This window comes from Stomoxys calcitrans, chromosome 4, assembly GCF_963082655.1.
Source record: "Stomoxys calcitrans chromosome 4, idStoCalc2.1, whole genome shotgun sequence".
Classification (NCBI taxonomy): domain Eukaryota; kingdom Metazoa; phylum Arthropoda; class Insecta; order Diptera; family Muscidae; genus Stomoxys; species Stomoxys calcitrans.
The window spans coordinates 111,477,306-111,495,023 of record NC_081555.1 but is presented as its reverse complement, the minus strand read 5'-3'; the positions used below and the strand labels follow the sequence as shown (position 1 = coordinate 111,495,023).

The window sequence follows — 17,718 nt, the reverse complement described above, 5'->3', positions numbered from 1 at the left end:
CTTAAATCAGTAATTTACTTAGAACTTCATTGTCCTGGATAGATGTAATTTAATACAAATTTCATTGCACTACACTGTATACATAGTACTAAAATAGCAACTTAACAATTTTCATAGTTAATAGAATTAACAGCAAAAAGACTGTTTATGCATCGGCCGGGAATCGAACCCGGGCCGCCCGCGTGGCAGGCGAGCATTCTACCACTGAACCACCGATGCTCTTGGGTGAGTTTTGCCAATTACCATTCATAGATCATCATGAGTTTGATCGCAAGTATAAAAACTTAGAAAACGAAATGTCGATGATAACTAAACACATGGACACGTTTGTTTTCAATGAATGCAATACCCTACATTAGTCTAATAAGTTCATCGACTTTAATGTAATTTTTGATTTAGAATCTACATTGATTTTATACCAAAAATTAATCTGAATTCAAATCTCAATTTTAGTTTAATTTAGGATATCTGTAAATTTTTTAAATGTTAAAATGGTTATAAGAATTTTAAGGGAAACCATGGTCAATAATCTCTATTCGAAATTGGCATACTACAATAAACATAGCCATAGAATAAATACCTTCAGTGAAGAGTATTAAAAATTCTACATTGCCTGTTGACAGACTCAAAGTTACTTTACTCTCTCACAAATTAAAATAAAGAATATCTTGGGGAATAGAACAGGGATGATAAATGGGGTTGGCGAAATGGTATTAAAACCAATTTAAAAAGGGACTTTTTGGAGCCAAAAGGTACCATCTTCTTTGCTCTTTTGGTTGAACCTTTTGGAAATAATTTAAAAAAGTACTGAGTAATAATATACGTGCATAATATACGTGTACATCGGTCACGAAAATTACTTTGAAAAAACAGGTGATACTTTTCTCATGTCTATGAGCGCAATCAGATTCAAGTTCTTAGCTCATTGATACAGGGCCTCCTAGTTGTAGCTGAGCTTGAACTCAGACTATATGTTGACTCCCATATAGACCGATCTTATAATTTTACCTCTTGCTTTTTAATAAGGAATATTTAGATGCTTAGCACCTTCTACATATATATTTTTCAAACATGGTCCCCAAAAATCTATACAACATAGCCTCCATATACTGCGAACCCTAAATTATCTTTTTGGGGACTTATATCAGCCCCTTCTACGCGTGTTCAATATAGCCGCCATATAGATTAATATATTAATTTAGCCGATTGTACTAACGAAAGTCTAATTCATTCGATTGTGATGAATAAGCTGAGTATGACTCACAGAGGTCCAAATTAATCCTTTATTAGGAGTCAGTAGTTCATACTCGTGGGAATACAACAGTTAGTGATTGGCAAATGCAAGTAACATCTTCATCTCTGGAGTTAAATCATCTATCCTCTGATGAAATTCCTAGGTTTATATTTTTAATGATATTTGGGAAATACTTAAAGAATGAGAGATACATTTTCGCAGATATGGACACCCAAGATATATTCATTCGCAGGTAGCGGCAGTTGCCCAACAACAAAATGTTGGGTGCACTATCTGTCAAAATCAGTGATTAGTTATGATTTTGAGTATGTTACTATTTCACGTAATTTTTCGTTGTTTGCGTGTGTTATGGTTCTTAACTATAATACCCACACACAACCAAAACTCGTTGACAGATAGTGCACTTCGCGAGAAAAAATTGTATTCAGCTGTTTACTGTACACTACCTATGCCCACCTTTGATGCTGAACGCTTTGGTTCAAATCCCAACTAGAATATCGGAACAAACTTCGCCGGTGGTTGTCTCCTCCTGGTGCTGACGACACTTGTGAGCAAAGATTTTAGGAATTTTACAAGAAAGTGACACAGTTTAAATTCATCCAAGTAGTCATGTGGAATGAAGCAATTTTATCAAATCCTCTTTGTTTTATTTCGTAAATAGAAAATTATTTTGTAAATTATTACGAAATATACAAATAAAAATTTTTTTTATCTTTTGACACCATTTATAGCAAGTTTAAAAACCTATTTTTTATTTATTGGAAAAATTCCAAAATGTAAACATCATACCGCAAGTAAAAAATGGCAGTTTCACACATGATTGAACCTAAATTGTGAGCTTATTAGAAAAAGACCAAGCAGATTGTATATCGTAAAATTCCTTTAATCTTTGCTACAATAACATTTTTCTGTGCAACCCTGGTGAATTGTTTAGATCTCGTAATGTCAAATGCCGGCTGGACTGCAGAATTTCTGCCGAGGGTAGAAGAAGAAGAATGTTTTATAATTTTTATTTTTTTGCTCACCCACCAACGAGAGTCAAATTCAATGTTGAAAGAAAACGTATACAAGCTTTCCTTTCAAGAAATAGAAGCCGAATCAATTTATTATTGCCACGAAAACAACCACAAAGAACCATAAAACGACCATGCATTTTTCCTCTTTTCAATTTCTCGAAACTCTTTTTAATTTGCAAAAACCAAACCTGAATAAAAAATACAACCAACGCTCAGTAATTCGTTTTCCAAGTATTTTGTTTTCAGCTGTTCGCATAACCATATCTTGTACCATGATTTGCTTGTGAGGTATTTACCATAGATAATCAGCTGTGTAAAGTTATCTAATAAAAAGCCTGTTCACGTAATTTTCCAGTAAAAATTTGCAGGAGAGTAAATACCATTTTAATCTCTTTAAAAAATTTGCAAGCAGAAGTACGCGAACGACTTCTAGTGAAAATTTGCAGAAAAACAGCTGATTTTTGTTTTGGTTGGTTTTTTATTTGCTTGCTTGGAAAACAATTTTTTAAAATAAAAAATGCTGGCGATACATGTGAGGTTTTTTTCTTAGTTAAACGTTAGTTTATTGACCGGAGAGTGAAAAGGCTAGATGGGGAACCATTTGTGTACCCGTGAGATCCGTGCGGCTGGACAGCCATCACAAATTACCGCATTGGCCCGATGGTGTCTATCATTGGCCCGAAGGAGTCTTTCAGTGTACAACACACTGCTACAACAACAACAACAACCGCGCACGAAGCTACGAATCTCATCTGTGGCGCCAAGTCGTTCAAAGCGCTGGTTCCAGACAGAATCTCTACACAGATGCCGAAGAATCTGGATCTACCTGGAGTCGATTACCTCACAACTGTCCTCAGCCTATCTGAATACTTTCATACTACTCGATGTTTGGAAGATGGGCAGTCTGATCTCGCTACTGAGACCTGAAAAAGAAACGAGTAAGGGGGAGTCGTACAGACCGATCTCAATTCTTTCATCAGTATCCAAGACGCATGAGGGACTATTCCTCCCGCTCCACTCGTTGGACAATTTTCATTCGCCGAGCATCAGCATGCATTTCGAAGGCTGCATCGGACTACAACTGATTTACATGCCATCACCGTGTACAAAAGTACACTTGCTGTTGCTGACAAAGGTACCTTGGACTAACCATATAATGCTTTTGGATACTGCGGCTAAATAAATTGCTACGACTACTGATGTGAGGCTAAGGGAGCTCTCTATTTGGTCATGTGGCGGCTACAGACACTTTGTTATCATTGAAGATATCTGTATCTGTTCACATTGGCAGACTAATTTGCACTAATTTTTTCGAATCCCACTCTGCGTCACTTGTTTAACTGCCCAGCTATACCCACTCAATCCCCTGGCAGCATCTTCCCTCCTTAACAAATTCAAAGGAAAGGTGTTGGTTTCATCGTAACTCTCCGATGAGGAAGACTCCATCAAAACACTTAACAAACCGATAATTGCTCTTTTCTTGGAGTCTGGAAGGATACAATGTTTTAATTTTTCAATATTTTCCAAATTATTCCGCAAATTTTGCACTTACCTTCTAATGTAGAACAACCGACTTGAGGTAAAATTAACTTCATTTGTGGAGTTTTCTGTAAATGAACACTAGCTGCTGCCATGAATCTTCATTAGAAGTAAATAAAAATGACACAATTTAATAATTACCCATAAACAATATTTATATTTTTTATTTACCTCTGCCTTTTTGATCCATTGTGCCGTTGGCTTTTTATTTTCATGTAACTGCTGATTTTCATAAAACAGCTGACCTTAGCAAAACATCTGTTCAAAGTTGCAAATTTCTGCTGGCAAAAAAGTCCCTGTAGAAATTTGCAGGTTCTCTACTTTCTCACTGTGAAAAGTAGCTCTCTCTCGCGCTCTCTTCTGCTGGCAAATAAAGTACACGAACGACTTTCAGTAAAAATTTTTGCAAATTTGCACAAATTTTCGAGTTCCCGAACACAGCTAAAGTTGTGTCGCTCTGCAGAAAGCCTTTCGAATTCGGCAATAAAAACGTGGTCCCTATGAGAGATTTATCCACGCTGTTCCTTAAAGGAATTTCCATGGGCATGGCAATTCATATGGGCAATCATAGAATTAAACTCTCCTTTCTTGAGTTTTCGTATACATATAATAAAATACAGTTATTGTCGAAAAGTTCCAAATGACAGGGTTAACGTGTTACTTCGATGTGTAAAAAGTATCAAAAAAAAGTACCAAAGTATCAAAATTATCATCCCTGGTATAGAACTCGTTCTGCCTCAATGAAGCATTGCTGTGTATGTAGAATATTTTTATAGCTAAATACATAGGCAAAAAACCCAACTGTTGGTAATCCAATGAATGCCGGCATGTAGAGTAGTCCCACAAATAAAATAAAAAACAACAATAGAACTACCATTTCTTCTCTTGCCACCTAATGCCCAATCAACACATGTACACACCAATGGTTTCTTCGTTCTCAGTCCCACAAGTAAAACAACAATTCCACTACTTTCTTCCCTTCATTCTTATCATCCACAAGCAAGCTATTTCAGTTTATAGAAAGGGGAATTTCTACTTTGTCAGACATTCGTTAGTGATTTTTCATTTCAGTGTATAAACACTTTTACATGTTTGCTCTTTCTCACCTTAAATCTCATTCAGTTACGGTTTCTTTGAGCTCATAACATTGAGTTTGATGGCTGAAAATTTAAGACTATACTTCACAGGATCATTTCTGTAGTCAGTCTTCAATTACTTTCATTGCAAAATGAAAAATCACACACCTGCGATGAGGAGGCATATCGTTCTATCTGTAGCGTGAGGTTTTGAACTTTGTCTTTTATTTTACCCCTACCTTCGGGTATGGGTAATTGGGACAATGTTTCTTCGATGATCGCTCGATTAAACCAGATAAAGCGACTTCTGAGTGGTGTCAAAACTTTTTATGTGAATCAATTTGATAATAAGGAGGAAAAAGAGGTGGATAATTAATTTTAGATTTCTATTTTGTTTGGGTATTGTTGACCTATTTTAAAATTTCTTAAATTTTGTTGTATTTATCGTTTGTATTGAATAGGCCCATGAAAACACAAATATTTAATGTTTTTCTTTTATTTTCATTTCGGTTGACTCCGTCTACCATTTTCAGGGCTAGCTGGATTTAAACAAAAAAATCCGAACTTTGGTAAAAAGCTAATCACACAATAAAGACAGAAATATACAATAGAATCTCTTTGTTTAATTTACTATTACATTTAATAAGTCGTTACACGAACTATATATTGCCTGTTGGCAACTGAATGTTCTCTTCTGCTGTGCTTGTTGACTGTGTGGCGATATACCTCTTCGCGCAGCTTTCCTATGTCTTTTTTGAAATTCATTCTCTCGTCAAGTAGTAAGTCGATGACATGTAACATCTCGAGAGTGAATCTTCGTCTGTAGTTGCTCTCGAGAGCCAAGATGTCCACGTCGTTGAGGTTTAGCTTATGACCAGTCAATACACAGTGCTAGGGCAGTTTTTTGCTCGATTGGTTTATCCTTGGCTTTCTGGTCAGATTTAGATGGAGATAACCTAGTTTTCTGTTTCGTCATGGTAATGCCAATCGAGCATATATTGGTCTTGTCGCCATTACATTTAATTGATTTTTCCTCATTTTTAATTTTACATTTTGTCTTGCTGAAACAATCCTTCACAGTTCTACTTGTTCTTAACGAGAGTTGGTATTTGTCCTTGTCGTATAGATTTAATTTGCCAAATCTTTCGGAGAATCCTTGTATGTATGTCAGTGATTTGTAAATTTTTCCTTCTGTATTCTGCTTTCCGGTCAATTATTTTCCCAATACGTTGCTAGCTTTGCTTAACAGTGTATTAATTGTCCAAATGGGGAAGTTGTTAGTCTATACTAAATACTCTTCTAATAAAATTCGTGGCCGTATTCGTTATTACTTTTTTGTGGTGTTTGGAATAAAAATCGATCAATCTTCCAGAGGCCGTCAATTATTGATACCAATCTACTTTCAGCTGGTTGCCATGTCTATGAACTACTGAGCCCAAATAAGATAGTTTGCCATCATAATCCTCTTCCTTCGTAAATTGGATGAATTTGATGAAGAAGTTCAGAGTCTTGAGTGTATCTGCCACGTCTGATTTTTTCACAATCGCGAAAATGTCGTATACATATTTTTTCTTTTCTTTGTTTTTTTTTTAAGTTTTAAAAGAAATCAATTTTTTTTGTGTGCGGAGGCAGGGATGATAAGTGAGGTTGGCAAGATGGTATTGAAAACAAGTAGTTTTTTTTGCTAAAAAAGTAGGTACCTTTTTTTACTTTCATAAATACGACCATGAATTTAACCTACTTAACCTTAGAGGTGAACATTTAAGTGATCGCTCCTTTTAGTTCCGCTCCACAAAGGGAACTAGTTCCTTTTTCATTTGCGATCCCTTCGGAAAAAGCTTCATTTATTACCCGAAATTTGAGATAGTGAATTGTTTTAAGCCTCATGACATCCGACCAAAATATGGTTCAGATCGGACTCTAGATATGGCTGCTATATAGACAGATCTGCCAGTTTAGGGTCTGAAAACCATAAAAGCTACGCTTATTACCCGATTTCGCTGAAATTTTAAGTAGTAAGCTGTTTTAAGACTCTCGACGCAAATATGGTTCAGATCGGACTATATCTAGATATAGCTGCCATATAGACCGATCTGCCCATTAAGTCAAATATACCTTTATTCCAACTTTAACCCAGAATACATTTCCCAGAAGCATTATCATTGTCAACATGTTTGGAAGACGCTGCTCTCCTTATTGAAATCAGACTTTTTTTGATGTATTCCAAGTAGAGTCCCAAAGTATATGTAAATGACTATTTTCAATGTCGGTTTTCAGTATATGCGCGTAGTTTGGTGTAAAACTTGGTAGAGTTAAAACCTTCTACAAAAATATGGCTCCAAATTGTCCAGCACATTGGAATATCTATTTTGCTTTGATACTTTGGAAGAAAATTAAATAATAAACGAAGCATAATTCAACGTTTGTTTAAAAATTATCATAACGTAAAGTTCATAAAATTATTAAGGTTAAATAAATATTTTAAATAAGAATATTTGCGACCAAAGAAATTAATAAAAAAAAATATTAAATTGCATCGGCCGGGAATCGAACCCGGGCCGCCCGCGTGGCAGGCGAGCATTCTACCACTGAACCACCGATGCTGACGAACCAAGTATGGCTAACCAAGCACACATATTTCTCTACCTTTGCAGAGTGTTAATGTGGTGTTTAGATTGGTATGAGTATGTATCAGTTGCACACAGCCATGAGTTAATAACATTAATATGCAAGTTGGAGCGTCAGAGCGTTGGTGGTGTAATGGTCAGCATAGTTGCCTTCCAAGCAGTTGATCCGGGTTCGATTCCCGGCCAACGCACATGCTTTTTATATATTTTCACAAAAATATTTTTTTCTTTATCTTTATCTTTATTGACAAAAAATAATCCAATAATTTTTTATTTAATTTCTTTGTATTATTTTTCATTTATTTTCCTTTACGATATCATCAATTTGGAAGATATTTTATTATTTGACTTAATTTAAGCTTTGCGTTTATTAATCACAGGTTTGTCATTTATTGGGATTAATATGCTTTACATAGCTCGTAATTGTAAAAAAAAGAGTCGTTTTCAGTGCATTATAAGGCGAAAACTAGTCGTTTGGCCAGCTCTGATCTGAACGCCTTATAAAATGGTCCCTTTGTACAGTGCCAGAGACTTGGTTTACCTTTTGTGCAACTACTTCAAACTAAGGCAGAGATACACGAGTACGGCAGAGTCAGAAGACTCTCGGTACAAGGGAACAAACAAAAATACAGAGAATGCGAAAATATATTAACCGAAACCTGGTGACTATGATAGAAGATTGTAATAAAACAAAACTCTGTACAAGGAACCCAATGACGGTGATAAACGGGAGAACCCTTGACGAAGCTAGACATTGACATTTTGCCTGGGGTCTACACCAAAAAATATTACAAACTTTTTTTTCCTTTTTTATAAGAATGAATGAATATTTACACTTGCTTTTACTATCAATGGGGACGGTTTCTTTCACATTTTCAATTCCGCTATGATAATCTTATATTCGGCTCTGTTCTACAATTCGATTTTGGTCGAATGTTACACGATTCTTATTTGTTTTGTTCTGCAAAACAATACCCTGTCGGATTGATTTCTGTGGACATTTGACAAAACAACTTATCTCGAGATAAGACAATTTTCCGGGATTTTTGTTATAAATTTATCAATATTGTTGTTTTTAATTCAAGTTCGAGGTCTTTCTGGTTTTTCTATTTTCTTTATTATTTATGTATCGATATTTCGCATTTCAATGGAATGCATTTTCAAGATATGATCTACAACAAATTAAATTTATTTTTAAATTGACATCACGTTTTTTTTTATTTAACTTACATATCTACATAAATGAGAAACAAAACACAAATAAAAACTTTTTGCGACTGTCTTCAACAGTCGTTGTCTGCTTTGCTACTGTTTTGTAGTTTTTCTTATTGGACTTTGTTCACTCGTTGTACCAACGAGGGATGCTCGCGCATCCCTCTGTGTCTGCTTTGTAATTCATGCGTTTTGTTGTTGTCGTGTTGATGATGTGTAGCGTTTCTAGTGTTAGTCTCTTGTTGTTGCTAATGCCGTTTTTTGGTGTGTGTTTTTACTCCTTAATTTAATGTCAGATTTATGTTCTGTCAGTCTAGTTTTTGGTTTATTTTTGGTGGTTCCGATATATAATTTTTCGCACCCGGTAGTTCCTAGAAACGCTACACTTCATCAACACGACAAAAACAAAACGCACGATTTAGCCAACATTTGGGACAGTAAGTTCTGTTAGGCCTGTCGACATCCTTTTTCAATTTGATCCAGATCGGTTCAGACTTGAATATAGCTGTCATATAGATCGAATTCTTGATATAAGGTTTTGTGCCCATAAAAGGCGTATTTATTATCCGATGTTTCCGAAATTTGGAATAGTGAGTTGCGTTAAGCCCTTCGACATCTTTCTGTAATATGGCACAGATCGGTCCAGATTTGGATATAGCTGCCATATGGACCGATCTTTCGATTTAAGGTCTTGGGCCCATAAAATGCGCTTTTATTGTCCGATTTCGCCGAAATTTGGGACAGTGAGTTGCGTTAGGCTCTTCGATCAATTTCTGCAATTTGGCCCAGATCGGTCCAGATTTGGATATAGCTGCCATATAAACCGATCTCTAGATTTACGGTTTTGGCATCATAAGAGGCACATTTATAATCCGATTTCAGCGAAATTTGACACATCTTATATGGTTCAGATCGGTCTATATTTGGATATGGCTGCCAAAAAGATCAATATTTTGTTCTACAAAATTGAACAATGACTTGTACTTATAAGACCACTCAATGTCTGTGTCGAATTTGGTCCAAATCGGACCATTTTTCGGTATAGCTGCTATGGGGGCAAAAATTATACATTTTTTACCGGATTATGACGAAAGGTGATTTACATATATACCCGAGGTGGTGGGTATCCAAAGTTCGGCCCGGCCAAACTTAAAGCCTTTTTAATTGTTTTTGTTTTGATTTTGCAGTAAATCTAAATTTCAAAGGCTTGATAACACATCTGTGATTTTTTTTCTAAAATCTTAAAAATATGTTCTATTTGATCCGATGTTCCATACATAAGTAACAAAACAATGTTATAATGATGATAATACATATGTATGTATATACAACACGTTTGAAGAAAATAAGCCGTAAGCAAAGTTCATTTCTAAAACCATTTTGACATTTCAATTTACGGCATTTTACACTCAAGGTAGTTTTGTTGTTGTGCTAATGACGCTACATTTCAATTGAACTATGATAGACACATGTCTATATAAAAAAGTGGACATTTCCTCGAATAACAGAACATATGTAAAAAATGTGCGAATATCAAAAATGATTTGAAAATGAAAATGGGAGAACGTAAGATCATGGGCGACTAACTGGGGGGCTAAAGATTTTCTGGGAGTGCCTAAGAGTTTTAGATACAAACTTCTCTTGTGTAAGTTTCAAGTCTAACTGAATCTTTATTTCAAATTTTCCTTAACGCTAGCTTAATAAATAAATGTTTACAATTAGCTGATGAATTCTTCATAGTATATGTTTTCATTATGGCTCGCTATGGGTGGTCAAATGATATTTGCATTGATCTCTGTTTCTCTGTGGCTGGTTGGGGTAAATGGATTTTGTATATACAAAATCCATTTGCGACAATTTCGTTGATCATGGATTTTTGCTAATGCTGCAAAAATCCATAGTCATAATGAATTAAAATTCTGCGGACAGCGTGGGTGGCCCTGTAACTCCCCCAACGCTTGTTTCGGGCTCCGTCCTCGGAGTCGATGATAGATTTAACTTAAATCTTTTTACACTTTGATATGAAATAAGTATAATTATAATTGATATTAACAAATACAGACATGTATAATGGTAATTTGACACTTTTTGATGTTTTTCAATTTTGTTTCTATTTTGGACATTTTTTGTGTCCAATATTTCCATAGTAAGTTCTTCTTTGGTTGTATTTGTAAATGGTATAGCTTTAATAAACTCAGGGTTTAAATAATGGTGTTTAATAGTGTTTTCGACATTTGTAAAAGATTGATTTTTAAGGTATAAAGTACAATTTTTGTATTTAATCCATTTTGTTCCTTCTACAAAAATATTATGACCACAAGTAGTTTTCATTTTGGTTTTATGAAATTTCTGTATTACAATAGAGCCTGGCGTTATAATTTTTATTGTTTCTTCTGCTTTTTTCTTAATTCTAATGCAATTTTTTATTATGGATTTTGTAAAAATATCGATAATACATTCATCATTTAATTTTACAAGATTGCTTGCTTTTTCCGATTTCTCATTAAATTCGTAAACAATACCGTCTTTTAACAATATTTCTTTGTGCTTAAAACTAATTGTTTCATTTTTATCATCCAAAATTTCAAAAAGACGATATTTTTCATATTTTTCTTTTCCGTATTTAGGAATTAATAGAGTAAATATAATAATATTATGCTTATATAGTAATGACACTAAATCAATATTTTTAAATTCTTCGTCAGATTCTATCAGTTTTGTTTCTTGGTCTGTCAAAATATTTCTTGTGAGGATACCTAATCGGCTGGTCAAAATAACGTCCTCTATTGTGTCGATAAAATGAAGTAAAGAATTAATGTCATTGTGTATTTGAAAACATACTTTCAAATAGTAATAATGTTCCCTAATCTGAGTATTTAATACAAGACTTTTTATTTGGCTGGAAATATATCTTTCAATATTCAAAATATTTTTGTTTAGAATTTCTATCTGTTCCTGTAATTCCTTGTTTATTTTAATTTGTTTGTTATTTTCATTAATAAGTTCGGTATTTTCTGTATCTAAATTATGTAATGCATTATAGATTGCTTTTTCATCCTCACTGTCCATGGTTCCTGCAATAACTTTTAATGTTTTCCCTAATAAGTCAATTAATCCTCTTTTATTTCTTATTTTTGGTGTTAAAGCTTTAAGTTTTGTATCCAGTTCCCTAAAATTCCTAAGCAACGTCCTATGTATATAGTCATTTTTTGTGTCACTTGGTAGCGTTTCATTTAACATCTTAATATTAACTTCTATTTGGTTTCTAGCAACTTCTAGTTCTGTTATATTAATTATGTGTAATACTTTCATATTATACTCAATAAGCCGCACTTCATCCACTTTGATTGGTAAATAACCATTGTTGTTGTCCAAATCGATTATTTCGATATTCTCCGCATGAATTCCATATATCAAAATTATTAGTACCAACAAAGTTGTCATTGTGATCTAATAGAATATAAGATCAAGGAAGACCAATTTAGACAATTATAATAATTATTTGTTATTTAGATATATATATATATATATATGTATAAAATTAATGCAGTAATCTTTAAAATTCGATTTTATGCTCCTGTATTGTTGCTACTAATTATTTCGTTTAACAGCATTACCCCTTCTAGTGGTTTGTTGCACTGGGAATCTTACGTTCTGTGCGTTTTGGAATTTCTTTTTCTTTTTAACATGTGTTTTATAATAAATTTGTTTTGAATTTTGGTCTTTTAAATGAGAGTCGTCAATTTTCCTTCCTTCTATTTTCCTGAATTTCTGATAATTTTTGCCTCCTCTAGTCTCTTTGATATAATTGATGCCGTCTTCTAGAATTTTTTCTCCTATCCTTGATTCATTCAGTTTATTAATTACTTGTTCCTTTTTCTTTAGCATCCTATCATATATATCCGGGTATTGAGATTCATTAATCTTCCCTTGAATAAAATCAATTGGTTTTATATTTGTTGTACTATGTATAGTATGGTTGTAGAAACCATTTATTTGAATCATCTGTTCTTCTATAGAAATGTCAATTTTGCTTTGCTTGAGAATTCTTAAATGTTCATTGATAGTATTATGTAGCCTTTCAATATCGCTATTGCTATTATGATTTAAACTTGATGTAAAGTTAATTTCAATATTCTTTTCTTTTAAGAACTCCATCATTCCATGTGATTTCATTCCGAGTTCGTTATCTGTTACAATTTTTTCAATATTTCCATAAGAGCTTAAATATCTTAAGATGCATTTCCTAAATTCGGGGTCTGATCTATTGGTAACACGAGTTATAAGTGCTACTTTACTAAATTTGTCTATCATGGTAACAAATATACTTTTATTTATGGAATAAAATACATCCATATGGATAATTTCATGTGGTCTTCTAGGGGTTTCAGATATTTTATAAGGAACTAGATCTGGATTCCTTTCGTATTTTGACAGCATACAAACTTCACAATTGTTTATAAATTCCGATACTTTCTTATACAAATATGGGTAATAATATTTATCTTTAATTTCTTTGTAGTTTTCATTGCATCCTCTATGGTTATTTTTCAAATGTTCATTAGAGATTATCTCTTCTAAATACTCCTCGTCGAGGATATCAATTAATTTCTTGAGACATCTGACAATTTTTAGATTACTATAATCTTTAAATAAGATTGATTTTAATTTATTAAATATGTCATCATCTACAAATAGTGCGTTTGTTTTTTCGTGATCAAAATGATTTTCTATAATTGTTTTCAGGAAATCATCGTCAAATTCCTTTGCCTTTATTACTTTTCTTTTGTGGTTATGTATGACTGAGTTTCTAATTGATACAGCGCCTGATATTATTTTTTGAAATATAACTTGATTGTCATAAATATTTATTGGTTTTTGCAATTCCTTAATTGAATTTAGATTTTCATTATTGTTAAAATTTTGATTTGATGATATGGTATTATTAATTTCAATTCTACTAAGACAGTCTGCCACCTTATTTAGGTGTCCTTCTTTATAGTTTATTTCATAATCATACTCTCCTATTTGAAGTCTCCACCGCATTAATTTCGAATTTGGCTCTTTTAAGTTATTTAACCATATTAGTGGTTTGTGGTCAGTAAAAAGTTTAATTTTCCTGCCATAGACATATGGCCTAAATTGTTTTAAACACCATACAATTCCAAGACATTCTTTCTCAATGGTGGAATAGTTTATTTCGTGTTCATTCAAAGTTCGAGATACGTATGCAATCGGTTTATCGTTCTGCGATAGAACTCCTCCAATAGCAACATTGCTCGCATCCGTAGTAATTTCAAAAGGTAAACTGAAGTCGGGATAAACTAATATTGGAGCATGAACCAACTTTTCCTTCAAAATGTTAAATGCATCGATGTAATTTATATCTTTTATATCTAAAATCGAGTCCTTTTTCAAGTATTTAGTCATGGGTTTAGTAATGTGTGCATAATTTTTTATGAATCTTCTATAATAGCCCGTCATTCCCAAGAATCTTTTTATTTCCTTTTCAGTTCTAGGAATTTGTAATTTTCTTATAACTTCAATTTTAGCTTGGTTCGGGGACACGCCTTCTTCATTTACTGTATGACCCAAAAATTCGACTTCTTTCCTGAAAAATTCACATTTATCTAATTGAATTTTGAGCCTTGCATTTCTTAATTTGTTAAGCACTGATTTCAAAATTTTTACATGTTCTTCTAGTCCATTGGAAAATACAATAATATCATCCATATAAACCATACACTCCCTTTTCGAAACATTTTCCCTTAAAATATTATCTACCAATCGTTGAAAAGTGCTCGGTGCATTTTTCAACCCGAATGGCATTCTATTAAATTCATAATGGCCGTTATCTACTGAAAATGCAGTTTTTTGTCTGTCCTTTTCATGGACTTCGATTTGGTGAAAACCGCTTTTGAGGTCAAGAATAGAAAAATAATTTGATTTTCCTAACTTGTCTAATATATCTGTTATATTTGGAATCGGATAATTATCCTCAATGGTTTTATCATTTAATTTTCGATAGTCAATGACTAATCTAAATTTCTTCATGCCCGATGCATCTGATTTCTTTGGTACAACCCAAACAGGACTGTTGTATGGACTACTGCTCGGTGCAATAATTCCATTACTTAACATTTCCAAAATCTGTTTTTGGATTTCATCTTTGTATATATAAGGGTACCGATAAATTTTACTTCTTATTGGTATTTCATCAGTGGTATCTATAGTATGCTTAATTTCGTGGGTAAAAGTCAATTTTCCATTATCAGAAAGTAAAACCTTAAAATCCCTAATTAGTTTCTCCAATTCTAATCTCTCCTTAGAATTAAGGTGTTCGGTTCTAATTTTCTTTAGAACTGAATCAACATCTATAATTTCGCTATTGATTTTTCCACTAATATCATTAATATTATGAATTTCCGAAATTTCTTCATACGTCAAAATCACTCCTGTATCTAAAACAATAGGTTTATTTGATTTATTATTAATCTTTACACACACTTCTCCATTTTCACATTTATAAAGACCTTCATTGAGAATTATTCCATTACCCTGCATAATATTATTAATTAATACGTCTCCATTTTCTAAAGGAAGACATATTTTACAATCTTGCTCTCCCGGTGGAATAGTTATCTTTACTTTCGTCGTTATTTTCTCAGAAAGTAATGGCAGTTTTGAACCATTTAGAAGTAAATACATCCCTTCGTAATTTATAATCGCTTTATTTTTCAATAAAATGTCGTTGCCTATTAATCCTTCAAAATTATTATTAAAATTGTAAACATAAAATTCAAACATTTGATTTGGCAAATTAAATTCCCTGAAAGCCTTCACCACGGCTTTATGTGTAACTATATGTGAATTTTTTAAAGCTAACATTTCCTTTGGTCCTTTTAATTGTACTATTTTACTTTGATGAAAAACATTTGGATTCACTAAGGAGTTTGTGGCTCCTGTATCAATCAAAAATTTGCACTTGTTAATTACTATGTAGGTGAGTTCATTGGAGCTGTCTGACAAAAATTTCCAATATCCATTGGTGTTGGTCTATCACTATCATTTATTGGCTGATTAGTTGAATCACTGCTAACGGTGTTATTTTGAAACGGGTTGTTTCGATTATTACTATCATTCTGTCTCGGAATATAATTTTGATATTGATCCTGATATCTGGTATAATTTTGATTCTGATGTTGATTTTGTCTGTGTCTTTGATTTTGATATTTATAGTTTTGATTTTTATTAAAGTTCGTATTTTGATTCACGCTTTTATTTCTATTGTCATGAGTAGAATTTGTTTCGTTTTTATTTGGAATTGGATTAGGATTATAGAAAGCATAATTCGTATCGTAAAGTATTTTCATCGCATTCTCGATATTATTTGGATTTCTACAAATTATAATGGAACGCATTGGTTCAATTAATTTGTTTTTAAATACGTCCAATGCTACCCTTTTATTAGCTGCAATGAGAGCATTGTAGCCCGCTTCGTTTTGATGTAATGATCGAGTTTTCATGTTAAGTCTTCTGAGATAAGTTATTATCTCGTCATAAAAATTCTTTGCATTAGTTTTAAATTTAACTGATCTTAATTTATCATATAACTGTTCATCTGTTAATCTATCGCCAAAGTTGTTAATAAGGGTTTCTTTTAGCTCTGTCCATCTTGTAAGGTGATTGTTTATTTCGGAAATGTCCTTAGCCGGTCCACTTAGTTTTGACTTAATTATGTCTAAAAATATTCCCTTCGACAAGTCATCATAGGTTTCTAAAATTTGCGTAATTCTGTCAACTAAGTCAATAAAGGTGTAGAGTTCGCTAAAACTACCGTTATAAACCGGTAATTTTGATAAATACTTTATAGGGTCAACCGTGACTGCGTTAAGTGCCATTTTACTATTATTTAAATTTTTTTTGTCTAGATTAAAACTTTTTTCTTAGCTGATTTTTTTTTTATCAGAAACAATTTTTTTTTTAGCGTAAAATTTTCACAATTTTTTTTTTACAATTTCTTAATATTCACTATTATTTTCTTATTAGTTACCATAAATTAGAGCTATCAGAAACAATTTTTTTTTTAGCGTAAATTTTTCACAATTTTTTTTTTCACAATTTTTTAATATTCAATATTATTTTCTTATTAGTTACCATAAATTAGAGCTGGTATGTTTCTCCCTCTTTCTTCCTTTATCCGTCGTATGGTTTTTCCTGCTGCCCGGACAAAACCTTTTCCTGGATTCCGAAAGTAAATCCTTTTCGAGGATTTATGTTTTCATCCTTTTTCTTCCTTTATCCGTCGTATGGTTTTTCCTGTTGCCCGGACAAAACCTTTTCCTGGATTCCGAAAGTAAATCCTTTTCGAGGATTTATGTTTTCATCCTTTTCCTGGATGGTGTTGAGTCGTGGATACTTTGTAGGATCCTACCGACTGCGCCAGTTTTAGATACAAACTTCTCTTGTGTAAGTTTCAAGTCTAACTGAATCTTTATTTCAAATTTTCCTTAACGCTAGCTTAATAAATAAATGTTTACAATTAGCTGATGAATTCTTCATAGTATATGTTTTCATTATGGCTCGCTATGGGTGGTCAAATGATATTTGCATTGATCTCTGTTTCTCTGTGGCTGGTTGGGGTAAATGGATTTTGTATATACAAAATCCATTTGCGACAATTTCGTTGATCATGGATTTTTGCTAATGCTGCAAAAATCCATAGTCATAATGAATTAAAATTCTGCGGACAGCGTGGGTGGCCCTGTAACTCCTAAGCCCTTACTAAGACTGGATATACAGAATTCCAGCAATTAAACCAGATGCCAGATGGAATATTTCAGGCATGATAACCCCAAACGAAAGATAGAGAGGTTTAAGCTGTTTATGTACTGTCCATACGAGAGATGGTAACGAAGGTTGTTCAGTGAACATCGAGACAATTGGACTACGACTTATCCAAGATACTACGATGTGAACCATTACCTGGCCCT

General features: G+C 33.1%; 2 long non-coding RNA genes and 4 other non-coding genes across 6 annotated transcripts; 3 read left to right on the top strand and 3 right to left on the bottom strand.

Moving 5' to 3' along the window:
- Positions 1–148: 148 nt before the first annotated feature.
- Positions 149–219, bottom strand: Trnag-gcc (transfer RNA glycine (anticodon GCC)). The gene has a single exon. It is a non-coding gene; the product is annotated as a tRNA-Gly (tRNA).
- A 2,516-nt stretch (positions 220–2,735) lies between these two features.
- LOC106086927 (uncharacterized) lies at positions 2,736–4,069 on the bottom strand. Its single transcript, XR_001221208.2, has 3 exons — positions 3,982–4,069; positions 3,824–3,909; positions 2,736–3,758 (listed from the first exon to the last, which is right to left on the bottom strand). It is a non-coding gene; the product is annotated as an uncharacterized LOC106086927 (long non-coding RNA).
- Positions 4,070–4,967: 898 nt separating this feature from the next.
- On the top strand, positions 4,968–5,499 carry LOC106086926 (uncharacterized). Its single transcript, XR_001221207.2, has 2 exons — positions 4,968–5,250; positions 5,420–5,499. It is a non-coding gene; the product is annotated as an uncharacterized LOC106086926 (long non-coding RNA).
- Positions 4,981–5,202, top strand: LOC131997407 (small nucleolar RNA U3). The gene has a single exon (XR_009398257.1). It is a non-coding gene; the product is annotated as a small nucleolar RNA U3 (small nucleolar RNA).
- Positions 5,500–7,418: 1,919 nt separating the features above from the next.
- Trnag-gcc (transfer RNA glycine (anticodon GCC)) lies at positions 7,419–7,489 on the bottom strand. Its single transcript has one exon. It is a non-coding gene; the product is annotated as a tRNA-Gly (tRNA).
- Positions 7,490–7,632: 143 nt separating this feature from the next.
- Trnag-ucc (transfer RNA glycine (anticodon UCC)) lies at positions 7,633–7,704 on the top strand. Its single transcript has one exon. It is a non-coding gene; the product is annotated as a tRNA-Gly (tRNA).
- Positions 7,705–17,718: the final 10,014 nt, after the last annotated feature.